This window comes from Triturus cristatus, chromosome 1_2 (genome assembly GCF_964204655.1).
Source record: "Triturus cristatus chromosome 1_2, aTriCri1.1, whole genome shotgun sequence".
Lineage (NCBI taxonomy): Eukaryota > Metazoa > Chordata > Amphibia > Caudata > Salamandridae > Triturus > Triturus cristatus.
In genome coordinates, this window is record NC_140580.1 from 1,094,437,633 (window position 1) to 1,094,453,480 (window position 15,848).

The 15,848-nt window shown below is 48.4% G+C and overlaps 1 protein-coding gene across 3 annotated transcripts in view; it reads left to right on the plus strand.

The window, feature by feature from the left end:
- The window catches only part of DAB2IP (DAB2 interacting protein), a 1,477,580-nt gene that overhangs the window by 202,666 nt on the left and 1,259,066 nt on the right, over positions 1–15,848 (plus strand). The gene's annotated exons all lie outside the window — the stretch shown is intronic.

Here is a 15,848-nt window from a genome sequence, read left to right on the forward strand (position 1 = left end):
CAACAAGGGTGTCACTGTTCCCTGTCACATCGACTCATCTGTTTAATTATCGTTGTATCTTGTACGGCACGTGTGTCCTACCAGACACATACTTGTATCTATCGCTCTCTGTCTGTATTGATCTGCCTGTATCCCCTACACATCCGTCCAGCCATCACACGCATTTCCGTCTACACACATGTACACAGATCAATAGTTCATTATTTTGCTAAGGTCACCAGGTGACTCCACCTCGCCAAGAATGCAACGATTCTGCCGTCGGCTTCCCTTTTACAAACCACTGCCTAACGGTAATTAAAATGTTGTCAAATGAGCTTCACTGGCGTGAATATAAGACTGCAAGTACCAGAATGCATGTGGTTATAAAACAAAAGCCTGGACTGGAACACTGCACTCTTAACGGCATAGCGCGACTTGGTAACATGTATGTGGTGTAGAACTAGCGTGTCTGTAATTATAGATATATAAGTATCTATAAAAGATTTAGAATTCGAGCTGGGGGCTCCGCGGATCTTGATGCAGGCGATTATATCCTTTCTGGTTTTCTTATGCGAGTAGTAGGCTGTGAGGTTGGGTGAGTGCTGTGGGGCAAGCAGGAGGCAGTGAGGTTGGGTGAGTGCTGTGGGGCAAGCAGGAGGCAGTGAGGTTGGGTGAGTGCTGTGGGGCGAGCAGGAGGCATGTGAGGTGGTGTGGAGGGTGCTGCGGGGCGAGGAGGAGGCTGCGAGGTGGGGGGCTGTGGGGCGAGGAAGAGGCTGCGAGGTGGGGAGGGGGCTGCGAGGTGGGGAGGGGGCTGCGGGGAGAGGAGGAGGCTGTGAGGTGGGGAAGGTGCTGTGGGGCGAGGAGGAGGCTGTGGGGTGAGGAGGAGGCTGTGGGGGTGAGGAGGAAGCTGTGAGGTGGGGAGGGTGTTGTGGGGTGAGGAGGAGGCTGTGGGGTGGGTGCTGTGGTGCGAGGAGGAGTAGGCTGTGAGGTGTAGAGGGTGCCGTGGGGCGAGTAGGAGGCTGTGAGGTGAGGAGGGTGCTGTGGGGTCAGGAGGGTGCTGTGGGGCGAGGATCTGAGGTGGGAAGGGTGCTGTGGCGGCGAGGAGGGTGCTGTGGGGTGAGGAGGAGGCTGTGAGGTGGGGAGGGTGCTGAGGGGTAAGGAGGAGGCTGTGAGGTGGGGAGGGTGCAGTGGGGGTAAGAAGGGTGCGGTGGGGTGAGGAGGAGGATCGGAGGTGGGAAGGGTGCTGTGGGGGTAAGGAGGGTACTGTGGGCGAGGAGGAGGATCTGAGGTGGGGAGGGTGCTATGGGGTAAGGAGGGTACTGTGGGGCGAGGAGGAGGATCTAAGGTGGGGAGGGTGCTGTGGGGTAGGGAGGGTACTGTGGGGCAAGGAGGAGGATCTGCGGTGGGGAGGGTGCTGTGGGGTAAGGAGGGTGCTGTGGGGTGAGGAGGAGGCTGTGAGGTGGGGAGGGTGCTGAGGGGTGGGGAGGGTAATGTGAGGTGGGGAGGAGGCTGTGGGGCGGGGATGGTGCTGTAGGGCGAGGAGGAGGCTATGAGGCAGAAGGACTTGCTTATAAAGTCTCCTAGGCTATAGTAGATCGTGTTCCCAGCTGGTGTGGTCACGTCTGCAGCTGTCTATTTCCCATACATTTCACTCAGATAATATCAAGGTGCCACGTGCAGCTGATAATCACCAGTGGCGAAGGGCAGACAACAATCGGATTTTAAAAAATGGCAACAACGTAACTAGTGAACAGTTTAGCCTGTGCTGCCAGGTAAATGGCCATAGCGACAGTCCTGGTTTATAGCCGGCCCTAAGTGCCAAGTCAGGGCCGATGAACGAAGCTGTGAGTATAAATCAAAGGGGTTTATTCCCGTGACACATCGTCACCCCTGAAAACTGCGAGGGGTCCCTGAGGCTCAGAAAAATGCTTCTAGTCCGTAACTGTGTATAGTCTGTGAATGTCAATGAACTCTAGGGGTCTGGACCCCAAGTCTCCGAGACGTGCATAGTCTGTAAATGGAAATGAACTCTGAGGGGCTGATCCCCTAGATTCGGAGACTTGCATAGTCTGTACATCTCAATGAACTCTAGGGGGCTGGTCCCCGAGGCTCAGAGACGTGCATAGTCTGTAAATCTCAATTAACTCTAGGGGCTGGTCCCCGAGGCTCAGAGACATGCATAGTCTGTAACTCTCAATGAACTCTAGGGGGCTGGTCCCCAACGCTCAGAGACACGTGCATAGTCTGTACATCTCAATGAACTCTAGGGGGCTGGTCCCCGAGGCTGAGAGACGTGCATAGTCTGTAAATCTCAATTAACTCTAGGGGCTGGTCCCCGAGGCTCAGAGACATGCATAGTCTGTAAATCTCAATGAACTCTAGGGGGCTGGTCCTCGAGGCTCAGAGACGTGCATAGTCTGTAACTCTCAATGAACTCTAGGGGGCTGGTCCCCAACGCTCAGAGACACGTGCATAGTCTGTAAATCTCAATGAACTCTAGGGGCTGGTCCCCGAGGCTCAGAGACGTGCATAGTCTGTAAATCTCAATGAACTCTAGGGGGCTGGTCCCCAAGGCTTGGATACGTCCGCATAGTCTGTAAATCTCAATGAACTCTAAGGGGCTGGTCCCCAAGGCTCGGAGCCGTGTGCATAGTCTGTAAATCTCAATGAACTCTAGGGGGCTGGTCCCCGAGGCTCGGAGATGCGTGCATAGTCTGTAAATCTCAATGAACTCTAAGGGGCTGGTCCCCTAGACTCTGAGACGTGTGCATAGTCTGTAAATCTCAATGAACTCTAGGGGCTGGTCCCCGAGGCTGAGAGACGTGCATAGTCTGTAAATGTCAATGAACTCTAGGGGGCTGGTCCCCAAGGCTTGGAGACGTCCGCATAGTCTGTAAATCTCAATGAACTCTAAGGGGCTGGTCCCCAAGGCTCGGAGACGTGTGCATTGTCTGTAAATCTCAATGTTCTCTAGGGGGCTGGTCCCCGAGGCTCGGAGAATCGTGCATAGTCTGTAAATCTCAATGAACTCTAGGGGGCTGGTCCCCAACGCTCGGAGACGTGCATAGTCTGTAAATCTCAATGAACTCTAGGGGGCTGGTCCCCGAGGCTCGGAGATGCGTGCATAGTCTGTAAATCTCAATGAACTCTAGGGGGCTGGCCCCCAAGGCTCAGAGACGTGCATAGTCTGTAAATTTCAATGAACTCTAGGGGCTGGTCCCCGAGGCTCAGAGACGTGCATAGTCTGTAAATGTCAGTGAACTCTAGGGGGCTGGTCCCCAAGGCTTGGAGACGTCCGCATAGTCTGTAAATCTCAATGAATTCTAAGGGGGCTGGTCCCCGAGACTCGGAGACATGTGCATAGTCTGTAAATGTCAATGAACTCTAAGGGGCTGGTCCCCGAGGCTCAGAGACGTGCATAGTCTGTAAATCTCAATGAACTCTAAGGGGCTGGTCCCTGAGGCTCGGAGATGCGTGCATAGTCTGTAAATCTCAATGAACTCTAGGGGGCTGGTCCCCGAGGCTCGGAGATGCGTGCATAGTCTGTAAATCTCAATGAACTCTAGGGGGCTGGTCCCCAACGCTCAGAGACGTGCATAGTCTGTAAATCTCAATGAACTCTAGGGGGCTAGGCACGAGTCTCGGAAACGTTTGTATAGTCTGTAGATTTCAATAAACTCTTAGGGACTGGTCCCGATGTTCGGAGACATGTGCATAGTCTGTAAATCTCAATGAACTCTTAGGGGCTAGTCTCCGTGGCTCAGAGACGTGCATAGTCTGTAAATCTCAATGAACTCTAGGGGGCTGGTCCCCAAGGCTCGGAGCCGTGTGCATAGTCTGTAAATCTCAATGAACTCTAGGGGGCTGGTCCCCAAGGCTCGGAGCCGTGTGCATAGTCTGTAAATCTCAATGAACTCTAGGGGGCTGGTCCCCGAGAATCGGAGATGCGTGCATAGTCTGTAAATCTCAATGAACTCTAAGGGGCGGGTCCCCAACGCTCAGAGACGTGCATAGTCTGTAAATCTCAATGAACTCTAGGGGGCTGGTCCCGAGGCTCGGAGATGCGTGCATAGTCTGTAAATGTCAATGAACTCTAGGGGCTGGTCCCCGAGGCTCAGAGACGTGCATAGTCTGTAAATGTCAATGAACTCTAGGGGGCTGGTCCCCAAGGCTTGGAGACGTCCGCATAGTCTGTAAATCTCAATGAACTCTAGGGGGCTGGTCCCCAAGGCTCGGAGACGTGTGCATTGTCTGTAAATCTCAATGAACTCTAGGGGGCTGGTCCCCGAGGCTCTGAGATGCGTGCATAGTCTGTAAATCTCAATGAACTCTAGGGGGCTGGTCCCCAAGGCTCGGAGACGTGCATAGTCTGTAAATCTCAATGAACTCTAAGGGGCTGGTCCCCAACGCTCAGAGACGTGCATAGTCTGTAAATCTCAATGAACTCTAGGGGGCTGGTCCCCGAGGCTCGGAGATGCGTGCATAGTCTGTAAATCTCAATGAACTCTATGGGGCTGGCCCCCGAGGCTTGGAGACGTGCATAGTCTGTAAATGTAAATGAATTCTAGGGGGATGGTCCCCGAGGCTTGGAGACATGTGCATAGTCTGTAAATGTCAATGAACTCTAGGGGGCTGGCCCCCAAGGCTCAGAGACGTGCATAGTCTGTAAATTTCAATGAACTCTAGATGCTGGTCCCTGAGGCTCAGAGACGTGCATAGTCTGTAAATGTCAATGAACTCTAGGGGGCTGGTCCCCAAGGCTTGGAGACGTCCGCATAGTCTGTAAATCTCAATGAACTCTAAGGGGGCTGGTCCCCGAGGCTCGGAGACATGTGCATAGTCTGTAAATGTCAATGAACTCTAAGGGGCTGGTCCCCGAGGCTCAGAGACGTGCATAGTCTGTAAATCTCAATGAACTCTAGGGGGCTGGTCCCCAACGCTCAGAGACGTGCATAGTCTGTAAATCTCAATGAACTCTAGGGGGCTGGTCCCCGAGGCTCGGAGATGCGTGCATAGTCTGTAAATCTCAATGAACTCTAGGGGGCTGGTCCCCAACGCTCAGAGACGTGCATAGTCTGTAAATCTCAATGAACTCTAGGGGGCTAGGCACGAGTCTCGGAAACGTGTGTATAGTCTGTAGATTTCAATGAACTCTTAGGGACTGGTCCCGATGTTCGGAGACATGTGCATAGTCTGTAAATCTCAATGAACTCTTAGGGGCTAGTCTCCGTGGCTCAGAGACGTGCATAGTCTGTAAATCTCAATGAACTCTAAGGGGCTGGTCCCCGAGGCTCGGAGATGCGTGCATAGTCTGTAAATCTCAATGAACTCTAGGGGGCTGGTCCCCGAGGCTCGGAGATGCGTGCATAGTCTGTAAATCTCAATGAACTCTAAGGGGCTGGTCCCCGAGGCTCGGCGATGTGTGCATAGTCTGTAAATCTCAATGAACTCTAAGGGGCTGGTCCCCAACGCTCAGAGACGTGCATAGTCTGTAAATCTCGATGAACTCTTAGGGGCTAGTCTCCGTGGCTCAGAGACGTGCATAGTCTGTAAATCTGAATGAACTCTAAGGGGCTTGTCCCCGAGGCTCGGAGATGCGTGCATAGTCTGTAAATCTCAATGAACTCTAGGGGGCTGGTCCCCGAGGCTCGGAGATGCGTGCATAGTCTGTAAATCTCAATTAACTCTTAGGAACTAGTCTCCGTGGCTCAGAAGTAGTCTGTATCTCTCAGCGAACTCTGAAGACTTCGGCCATGGGCCTCATAGATCTGTGTCTGTTCCTCAACTCTCAATTAGCTCTAAGGGTTTGGGCCCTGATGCTCAGAGATCTGTGACTGTTCTATAACTCGTAATGAACGCTACAGGTTTAGGCCCTAAAACTCAAAGAGCTGTGTCCTTTTCTGTATCTCTCAACGAACTCTAAGTATTTGGCCCCTGAGGCCTCAGGAAACTCTGAGTGGGATGAGTCATGAGAGTCAGAGATCTGTGCTATTCGGTAGGTCTCAAAGAAATTTGAGCGATGTGTCTCCTGTGCTCACATAGACATGTTCAGCCTGTAGGCCTCAGGGGACTCTGAGGCTCCGCCATCTATGCTAGTCTAAATCTCTGGTTAAATGTTATCGTCACTGGTTACCTTTTTAACTCCAAATAGCTGTATTCATTCTTTTTACCCTTTATTTCATCATTACATATTTTCAAACAACAGAGAGCTTCTTTGGTATCAATTATATTTGTAAATATGTGAATTATGCTGCAGAAATGTGTGTATAGATTAGCTGTGTCACGTGGGTCCCGTCAGAGGGCCGTGGCGGACTCAGCCAGAAACTTTATTGTATGGTTAATTAAAACCTTGACAATATAAAACATTCAAAGACATATTATACAAAAAGCAAGAGGAAGAAATAGAAAAAGTGGGTGGGTCATGGTATTACCATCTGACAAAAGCTGTCCCATAACATCAGAGGATAAAGCGCATGATCTGAATCTGCTTTAGTTAGCTTAGAGGCAATCTGATTGTTAAAATCAAATACAGGGAAGCCGAAATAAGAAATGTGTAAGAATCAGTAAATCATTGGGTTTTTTTAGATATATTTTTATTGTTTTTAAAGCAAATAACACAATTGCAGTAGGAGCTGCCAAACTTGACTCGCTGCCATGCAAGATGCCAACCCATTTGCAAGAAACAATCCTGCCAATGACGTATAACAAACATTCACCCTCTTGCCATAAACCTGACATTGCGAAATGCAATCTTCCTTCCCTCCCTCTTGTCCCACCCCCCTCCCCATTGGCAAGAATCAGCAAATCATTGTAGAGCAATCTAACTCAGAGGATCTTGAGGCATCCAAAGATACCAAACGTGATTTAAAATCTACTGTAGTTAAGTTAGAGGCGTTACAATTGTTGAAACTCAATTGCGAGATAGTCGGACTATAAAGAGCGTATTGCCCATAGTGCAAAAAAGCTGTCCGTCGGCGACCATCTCTGGGCTTTGTCGTGTATTGTTCAGAAGGTCCTGCACAGCTTTAAAGAATTTGCCTATTCTTGCCAGTTCAAAGGGGATCATGGTGCCAAAGATCCAGTTCATGGCATTGTTGCATGTTCTTATGCCATGGGATAAAAAAAGTGGCTTTCGTAATATCAGCTGGAAGTGTAGCAGCGTCGGGCAGCAATATAGTAAGTGTGTAAAAGTTTCAGATTTGTATATTTGTTTATTAGAGAGGAGCGGCCAGTTTGGATTGAAGTCTTTAATTTGTAAATTTAGGGAGGCTTTCCCAATTGTACAATTAAGATATGGTTGTGGCTAGAGGCGAACATGTCAGTCATTATCATATGAAGCTGCCAGTGGTGGCGTGGACTTGATTTTTTCCATGTCCGTGGTCTTCGAGAGAAATTTTATCTGTTTTTTCAGTATGCTTTTCACTGTTGTGTTCGTAAGTGATGAGGCGTTAAGTGCGGTCAGATCTACCTGGAGGGTGGCTGCTGTTGCTGTTAGGTAGGTGGACCAAGGACTATTTTTAGTTTTGAGTATGTTCTGAAGGATACATTTCAAGGTGCAGGGCATGGCCAAAATGCTTCTATGATCGTATTTTAGAAAGGCCCCCATGCTAGTCCACTTAAGGCCCTCCAGGCCAAATTCAAGTCTCACCAGAGATCCCCTAGTGTAGTGAGGCAACCTGAGCACTCTTTTGTAGACTTTTAGATGTCGTTTTTCATGGTTTTAATAAGTTGACTCCGGAAGGCCTCACTGCCGTAGTTGATTGCGGATGGTAATACGGCCCTGAGCACTTTTCGGATTGGTGCTTGATGGCTGGCTGGTGATAATGGTCAGCCCCCAGTCCTCACCAACAGCCGTCTTTAAACCAGTGTCAACCGCACACTTGTTCCTTGTGCTGCTAGCAATTTTCAGGCAACAATAACAAGCATTTGCAATGCAATAGGTCTCGCATTTATACGAGTTTGAGCTATTGGCATTGTAAATGACAATGCCTTTTATTTATGTTTTAAAAACCCACACATAAATAAAAGGCATTGCCATTTATAGTGCCAATAGCTCAAACTCTTAACAACTGCGAGACCTGGGATGCAAAGCTAGGTTGCAAAGTATGCACCAGTGTAAAGTGCAGTTGGAGGATGCTGTACCCAGGCCTGGGAAACCCGGGGAAGGAGATATGTCACTCACCAAGTAGAGCGGAGCATATATCTTCAGGAAATCCTCCAGAGCGCCCTGTGTAATCTGAAGGTACGTGACGGTGCAGGAAGGGTTCCAGGTATGCCCGATTTCATAGCAGCTATGTGGGATAGACTTGCTGAACGCAGCCATCTTGGTTGAGGACTGATGACAGCAAAGACTGGAAGGGGGCAAAGGTCACTGTTGGCCGAGGTTACTTCAGTACAAAGTCCTCGGATCATGTGACTACGTAGGGTTGCCTCCTCTCGGCGCACGAGTCCAGAGCTTCCTGTGCGCCGTAGAGCGGCGTCGTTCTGTTTCCATGGTAGCGGATGGCGCGGACTGTTAACGAATCTGACATCTGCGGACTCTATGCTCAGTACTGGCTGGACGGTTAGCTGTTCCGACACCGGAAACAATGTATTTTTCAGTGCATCTCCAAGCCTGCGTCCACGTAACAGGACCAGTGCTTTAAGTGTTATTAGTAAAAAAATTTAAAGTAGAGTGCAGTGGTCGGTGATCTTTTGTGACGAGCGGCGGTTCATTGAGGGATAAATACAAGCACATCAAATATCCCTAAGAGTGCACGGCTTATCAGAGCGCAGGAGGCTTGGTGTCTGCTGTCAGCTGTAGGCACGCAGTATCGTGCAGGCGGTGGGGGCAGAGGCAAAGGGAGATTAAACAAGGGCTGGGCGAGAAGGGAGGGGGGAATGTGAGCAACAGAGGAGCCCGCAAAAGTGAAAGTGATCGTGTTTACGATCCCCACGGAGGAAAGACACATGGCGCTGCGCGCGTGCACGTTCACGTGCACTGTAGCTTTAGGCCACGGCAGCACTTTGAGAAGCCCAGATATAAAATGTCTCTTCGAGCCTTTGGCTCGCGAGACCTAAAAATGTCACGATCACTCTGGTGATTGATGTTCCTACTGGAAAGAAATTGTAGTTTTGTGGCAGCTGCAAAGAACTGAACCATGCAGATCAAATAATTTGCATTTTATGTGGCTAGCTAAGTGGATTGTTGCCTTTGTCTGAGAGATTCTTTTTTTACTTGCTGATCATAAGTTACAATCCTAATATAGCACAGTGATCTATGAACTGCCATCAAAGAGGTGCATGCAAACTGCAAGGCATTGGTTAGACCATTATGTTTTCCCCAGTCTGTCATTATCCAAATTGTGCTAAAAAAGGGTTAGTTTGGATAGAAATTCATTCTGATCAGTAAAGCTAACCTCAAATACTGTGTTACATTTTAAATCCTGAGTTTGTGGTTTTCTTGACTGAGCAATATACTGTCTACCAGTATGGATGGCCTGTGACTCCTACACCTTGTAGTCTTCATTGTTTTATGTAACATTTCCTATACATTGGTTTACACAAATATGATTAACTATCTCTGTATAATTTGTAGGTGATGTAAACTGATCTGACACCCTACACTGGTGTGAGTAGCTCTAGAAAACGAATGGAATGTGAGAGAGGGACTACAGATAGATAAGGGGCACTATTAGAGAGTGGTATTGAGGGAACCCATGGAGAAGGAGGTAATTGGGGGGTCCTACAAACAATATCGCACCGGATGCCACCAGCGCTAAAGCTCACACTGTGACCACACTTCCCCCGACCCCACCGATCATTGATGCTGTTGCCCCAAGAAGTTGTGGCAGTTGCCAGTGATTGTTGTGTCATTGCTTTTGCAAAACTGTAATGTTGGGGAAGCTGCTGGGTCTTTGCCAGTATATATTTATATATATATTATTTGCAAGTAATACCTGGCCAGAGCGCAGATAGGAAGGCATTGTTAACACCTTCAATCGCACTGCTACTTAAGTTTGGTGTACCATCGAAATATTGTACACATATTTAAAATTGACTGAAACCATCATTGTTTTTGGTCTCATGAAGAGCACAGAACTATAGTAACATATGGCACTGAAGGAAACTACTTTGCATGTGGATGTGCTTCTTGTGCAAGGCCAGAATGCCATCACTCACGGTGACGTTTGCCAGTGGCTGAAGTGGGCTGTCCAATTGTTCCAGGCAGAGTGCAGTATCAAACTGAACAACAATGTGAATGACACCGCAACAGTCCAATGGATGACGGGGGCTAGCCGAAACACCCTAGCAGTATATTTAATATATAACTTGAGTAAAATGAAAAGGTCTTGGCTAACTCCAAACATGAAGATTTTGAGGTACTGGATTTGCAGTTTGAGCCCACCAGACAGCATAACTGCCTGGTTGTAAAAGACCTATTGTGGCCTTACCAAGAACATACGGGAGCTTGGAGGCCACCCATTGCTTACCATTGATTCGCTTTCTCGTTACTCAGGCTTGTCAGCTTCTTATCCGAGTCCCAGCTAGTCAATCTTGTGTTTGTTCCTCCAATGGAGCACAGCCTCTACACTATCTCTTTTGATTGTCTAGCTTCTATGCTTTCATTTCTTGCTTTTCAAGCCCTACTTTATTCTTTTTAATTAAGGACTCCACGAGTGTGCATGTGTTATCCAGCTGTCTCTCTCACATACTTATCTCCACCTGCACTTTCTAACGCTTATTGCTGCTCCTGTGCTTCTCCTCTTCTCATCCATGTTGAGCTCGCTCTCATACCCTCTCCAGTTGCTTTCTCACGCATGTGTTTCTCCCTACTCCTCTACATTACTTTCTTGCCCACTGCTTCTTCGCCCTCTGTAGTACTTCCATCCTTTCACCATCCATGTTGCTTCCCCCACCCACAACCTTCTTCTGTGTCTCCTATTGCTTCTCCTATCTCCCCTGCCATCTATGTTACTTCTCCCCACCCATGCTCTCCATCTCTGTTGTTTCTCCTCCCATCCCCTTGCATTGCTTCCCCACTCGTGCCTTCCGTGTTGCCCACACACTACATGTTGCTATCATCACCTGTGCCCACTGTGTTGCTACCCTACCTGTGCTTAAAAAAATGCTTTAGCTCCTTCTTTTTTATTTGCCAATGCAACTCATATCGGCAAATGAAAAAAAAAAAAGCAGCTGCGTCATTTTGCAAGAAAGCACATGTGAATTGCGCCCCTGCAAAATGAGTTTTAGCCATTCTGCATAGCATTGGGTAAGGTGGCCCAACCCAAAAAGAGGTAGACTTATGTACGGTGGGCTTACCATGTGATGTGGCGTAGCTGCAGGTACGATCACAGTTCACACCTGCAAGATCTGTGCAAAGACTTGATTTCCTTTTAGCATGTAGCAAACAAAATAATGGTAGCTCCATGTGCATTCCCTTGTAAATCAGATCTCTACTCCCTGCTACTCTCCCCACCATCCTAAATAACAAGAAGGACGAATTTGGACGGAAAGATGTTTTAATAGTGACATGTTCAATTAAAATACAGTGGATTGAATGTCTATCATATGGAGAAAGAAAATAAGTACCACTTTGTAGTTCCTGTTCAACTCTGCAGGTGTGGCGCAGTGGCCAGGGCGGCTGATTCCGGAATGCAGAGCTCATGGTTTGATCCCCGGATGCGGCAGCAGCTCAGCTCAGCACCATGTGACTCTAGGCAATAGCTCACTTAATCTCCCGCATGGCCCCCAGCGCCTTGAGACCCTTAGGGGGTGAGTAGTTTGTGCTTTACAAATTTAAGATTTGGATTTTGGATGTAGGTAAGTCCCAGTTCTAAAGCCAATAAAAGTACTGCTTTTCACCCACTTCAACAAGTCACTTTGTCCAGCCAAAAACGAGTGCTACATACACTTTCCAAACACAGTTTTAACCATAGAGCAGATTAAGCAGTCTCTTAAACACAGTCCTGTTACACTCTGAGGTGTATTTTGCCTTTTTTACCTTGTAAGACAGGGAACGTATTGCCTTTTACAGGCCTTAGCATAGTATAGGGGAAACTAGGAGAGACATTTAAACAGTCATTTGCAGAAAAAAACAGCAGTTTTAATGTACAAAATGCACAGAAACTAAGAGGTACATTTAAACAGTCCCGGGTAGAATAATAATAAGTTTTACAGTTTCAAGAAGACAAAGCACACGTTCTGTATTTGCACTCCCTGCAAAAGAGTTCTGCTATTGCACTGCCATGGATGCATGCTGCAGGTCCTGTCAATGAAAGCCTGGGCGTACGTGGTGAGGTGTTACCACTCCCTGCAAAAGAGTGTTGCATTGTTGTGGATGCACGCCGCAGTGCCCGTTGCTGTAAGCAGAGGATGTGCACAGTGAGGTGTTGCCACCCCTTGCTAAAGGGTGCTGCTGTTGCAGTGGTGAGGATGCATGCTGCAGTGCCTGTTACTGGAGATACTGGGTGTGCACAGTGAGGTGTTGCCATCCCTCGCTAAAGGGTGATGCTGTTGCAGTGGTGAGGATGCATGCTACAGTGCCTGTTGCTGGAAAAACTGGGTGTGCACAGTGAGGTGTTGCCATCCCTCGCTAAAGGGTGCTGCTGTTGCAGTGGTGAGGATGCATGCTGCAGTGCCTGTTGCTGGAGATTCTGGGTGTGCACAGTGAAGTGTTGCCATCCCTTGCTAAAGGGTGCTGCTGTGGCAGTGGTGAGGATGCATGCTGCAGTGCCTGTTACTGGAGATACTGTGTGTGCACAGTGAGGTGTTGTCACCCCTTGCTAAAGGGTGCTGCTGTTGCAGTGTTGAGAATGCATGCTGCAGTGCCTGTTACTGGAGATACCCTGTGTACACAGTGAGGTGTTGCCATCCCTTTCTAAAGGGTGCTGCTGTTGCAGTGGTGAGGATGCATGCTGCAGTGCCTGTTACTGGAGATACTGTTTGTGCACAGTGAGGTGTTGCCACCCCTTGCTAAAGGGTGCTGCTGTTGCAGTGGTGAGGATGCATGCTGCAGTGCATGCCTGTTACTGGAGATACTCTGTGTGCACAGTGAGGTGTTGCCATCCCTTGCTAAAGGGTGCTGCTGTTGCAGTGGTGAGGATGCATGCTGCAGTGCCTGTCACTGGAGATACTGTGTGAGCACAATGAGGTGTTGCCACTTCATGAAAAAGGGTGCTGGTTGGGTATTGTTATGGATGTATGCCATTGTGCCTATTGCTGTATGCACAGGGCATACATGGTGAGGTGTTGCCACTTCTTGCAAAAGAGTTCTGTCTATTTGCGCTCCAGCGCGCATTGCTTTAAGCACACGGTGTCCACAGTAAGGTGTTGCTACCTCTTGCAGAAAAGTGCTGCTATTGCACTGCTGTGGATGCCGCTGCAGTGCCATTTCTGGAAGCACAAGGTGTGCACATGAGGTGTGCTGGCATCTCTTGCAATGCTATGGGTCCATGCCACAGTCCTTAGTTCAGTGTGCATAGACCTGCATAAAGAGGCTTCACCGCTCCCTATGACGTGCCGCTGTGGTACCTCTGTGGTACAAGGTGTGCACATGTGGTGTGCTGGCATCTCTTGCAATGCTATGGATCCATGCCACAGTCCTTAGTTCAGTGTGCATAGACATGCATAAGATGCTTCACCGCTTCCTATGACGTGCCGCTGTGGTACAAGGTGTGCACATGAGGTGTGCTGGCATCTCTTGCAATGCTATGGGTCCATGCCACAGTCCTTAGTTCAGTGTGCATAGACCTGCATAAAGAGGCTTCACCTCTTCCTATGACGTGCCGCTGTGGTACCTCTGTGGTACAAGGTGTGCACATGAGGTGTGCTGGCATCTCTTGCAATGCTATGGATCCATGCCACAGTCCTTAGTTCAGTGTGCATAGACATGCATAAGATGCTTCACCGCTCCCTATGACGTGCCGCTGTGGTACAAGGTGTGCACATGAGGTGTGCTGGCATCTCTTGCAATGCTATGGATCCATGCCACAGTCCTTAGTTCAGTGTGCATAGACCTGCATAAAGAGGCTTCACCGCTTCCTATGACGTGCCGCTGTGGTACAAGGTGTGCACATGAGGTGTGCTGGCATCTCTTGCAATGCTATGGGTCCATGCCACAGTCCTTAGTTCAGTGTGCATAGACCTGCATAAAGAGGCTTCACCGCTCCCTATGACGTGCCGCTGTGGTACCTCTGTGGTACAAGGTGTGCACATGAGGTGTGCTGGCATCTCTTGAAATGCTATGGGTCCATGCCACAGTCCTTAGTTCGGTGTGCATAGACATGCATAAAGAGGCTTCACCGCTCCCTATGACGTGCCGCTGTGGTACCTCTGTGGTACAAGGTGTGCACATGAGGTGTGCTGGCATCTCTTGCAATGCTATGGATCCATGCCACAGTCCTTAGTTCAGTGTGCATAGACCTGCATAAAGAGGCTTCACCGCTTCCTATGACGTGCCGCTGTGGTACCTCTGTAAATACCTCCAATGGTCACTCTCACTTCCTATGCACCAGGTACGCGGTATTTGTGGTCTCCTGCTGCTTCTAATTGCTGCCATTTTTACAACTTCAATTTCTGGGGCTTGATTTGATTTTTCTGAGAGGTAATAACATCCTTTCCTACTCATTTAATTATAGATTGTTCCTGCTCCTCTTTGTTGGATGAACGTGTTTTGCCAACTAAACAGATGTTTTTGCAAGATGTGCAAAATACTAAAAAGGCACTTAGATTATTTGTAAATAACATGTGGCCAAAATGGCAGCGAATTAGGCCCTGGTGACGTCTTTAATACCTCTGCTGCTTCACTTTGGTAACCAACATATGGTTTTTTAAATATCACCCTAGGTACATATCGCAGCCAGTATATTGACTACCAAAAGAGGGTGAAGGTAAGTATATCTATAAGTATAAATGTACACCTCTTAACTCCACGTCTACGCAACTTGTCAATTCATACATATTTTCGAGATACGTAGATGTGGAGTCAAGAATAGAAATTCTAAACTGGACTAAATTTATTACTTTCAAAATATTGTGTAGTCGATATTCCGGTTCTGAAATTGTTGTAGTACGATATTTTTGTACATCAAATTCTGAGGTACAACCTTTTAGCCACTCTATTTGTTGTCTCTGTAATTTTAAACCAGTTTTTTAAGATATTTACTTTAGTAATAACACATTTTTAGACTGAGACCTCGTTTCTCCTTCTAGTCTTTAAACTTGTACACTTACTATAAATTGTTGCTCAGTGGGAAGGGCCAGGGCAATGGTGGGCGAGGCCGTATGACATCAGTCAGTTGCCAATGACCCTTCAGAAGTTGCCCCCCAAACCGCCCCCTTCGGGGCTACCAACCGAAGTATACTACAGAAGACCAGTAGCCGCCAGGGATCTCTTTCCCGCCTTCTCCTTCCGCATCCCTTCCATGGGCGCTATGGAGCTTAAGAACATTTTATTAAGGTATTCAGGGGACACAATTGGAAGAGTACACTCAAGGGTTAAAGGTGAGAGGTCACCCCTTTATCTCAGAAACCCTAGCTGCGTCCCTCCCTTTAGCGTTTCTGTAGACTGTGAAGGCCTTTCTTTGTAAAGGTCAAACGCAACTCTAAGCTAATATTTAACAAAGTTGCTCGGCTTGCGTCGCTAAATGGCTCATTTATTGTGTTTAAACCTCTCTAGCGCCTCTGCAACATAGCAGGAGCCAGTTCGACACACTCAACACAACATCCCTCCGCTTCCGAGCTTCACTTGTGACTTCATGTAGCGCCTACTGCCGCAGTCTTACCGCTTAGGAGCGCTACGCATTGCAGGCGTCGGCAGGAGTTAGCTCAATATTTGTGCGTTCCTTGACCCCCAAAGGGCGGAAGGGCTGCCTGATTTCTATCGTGAT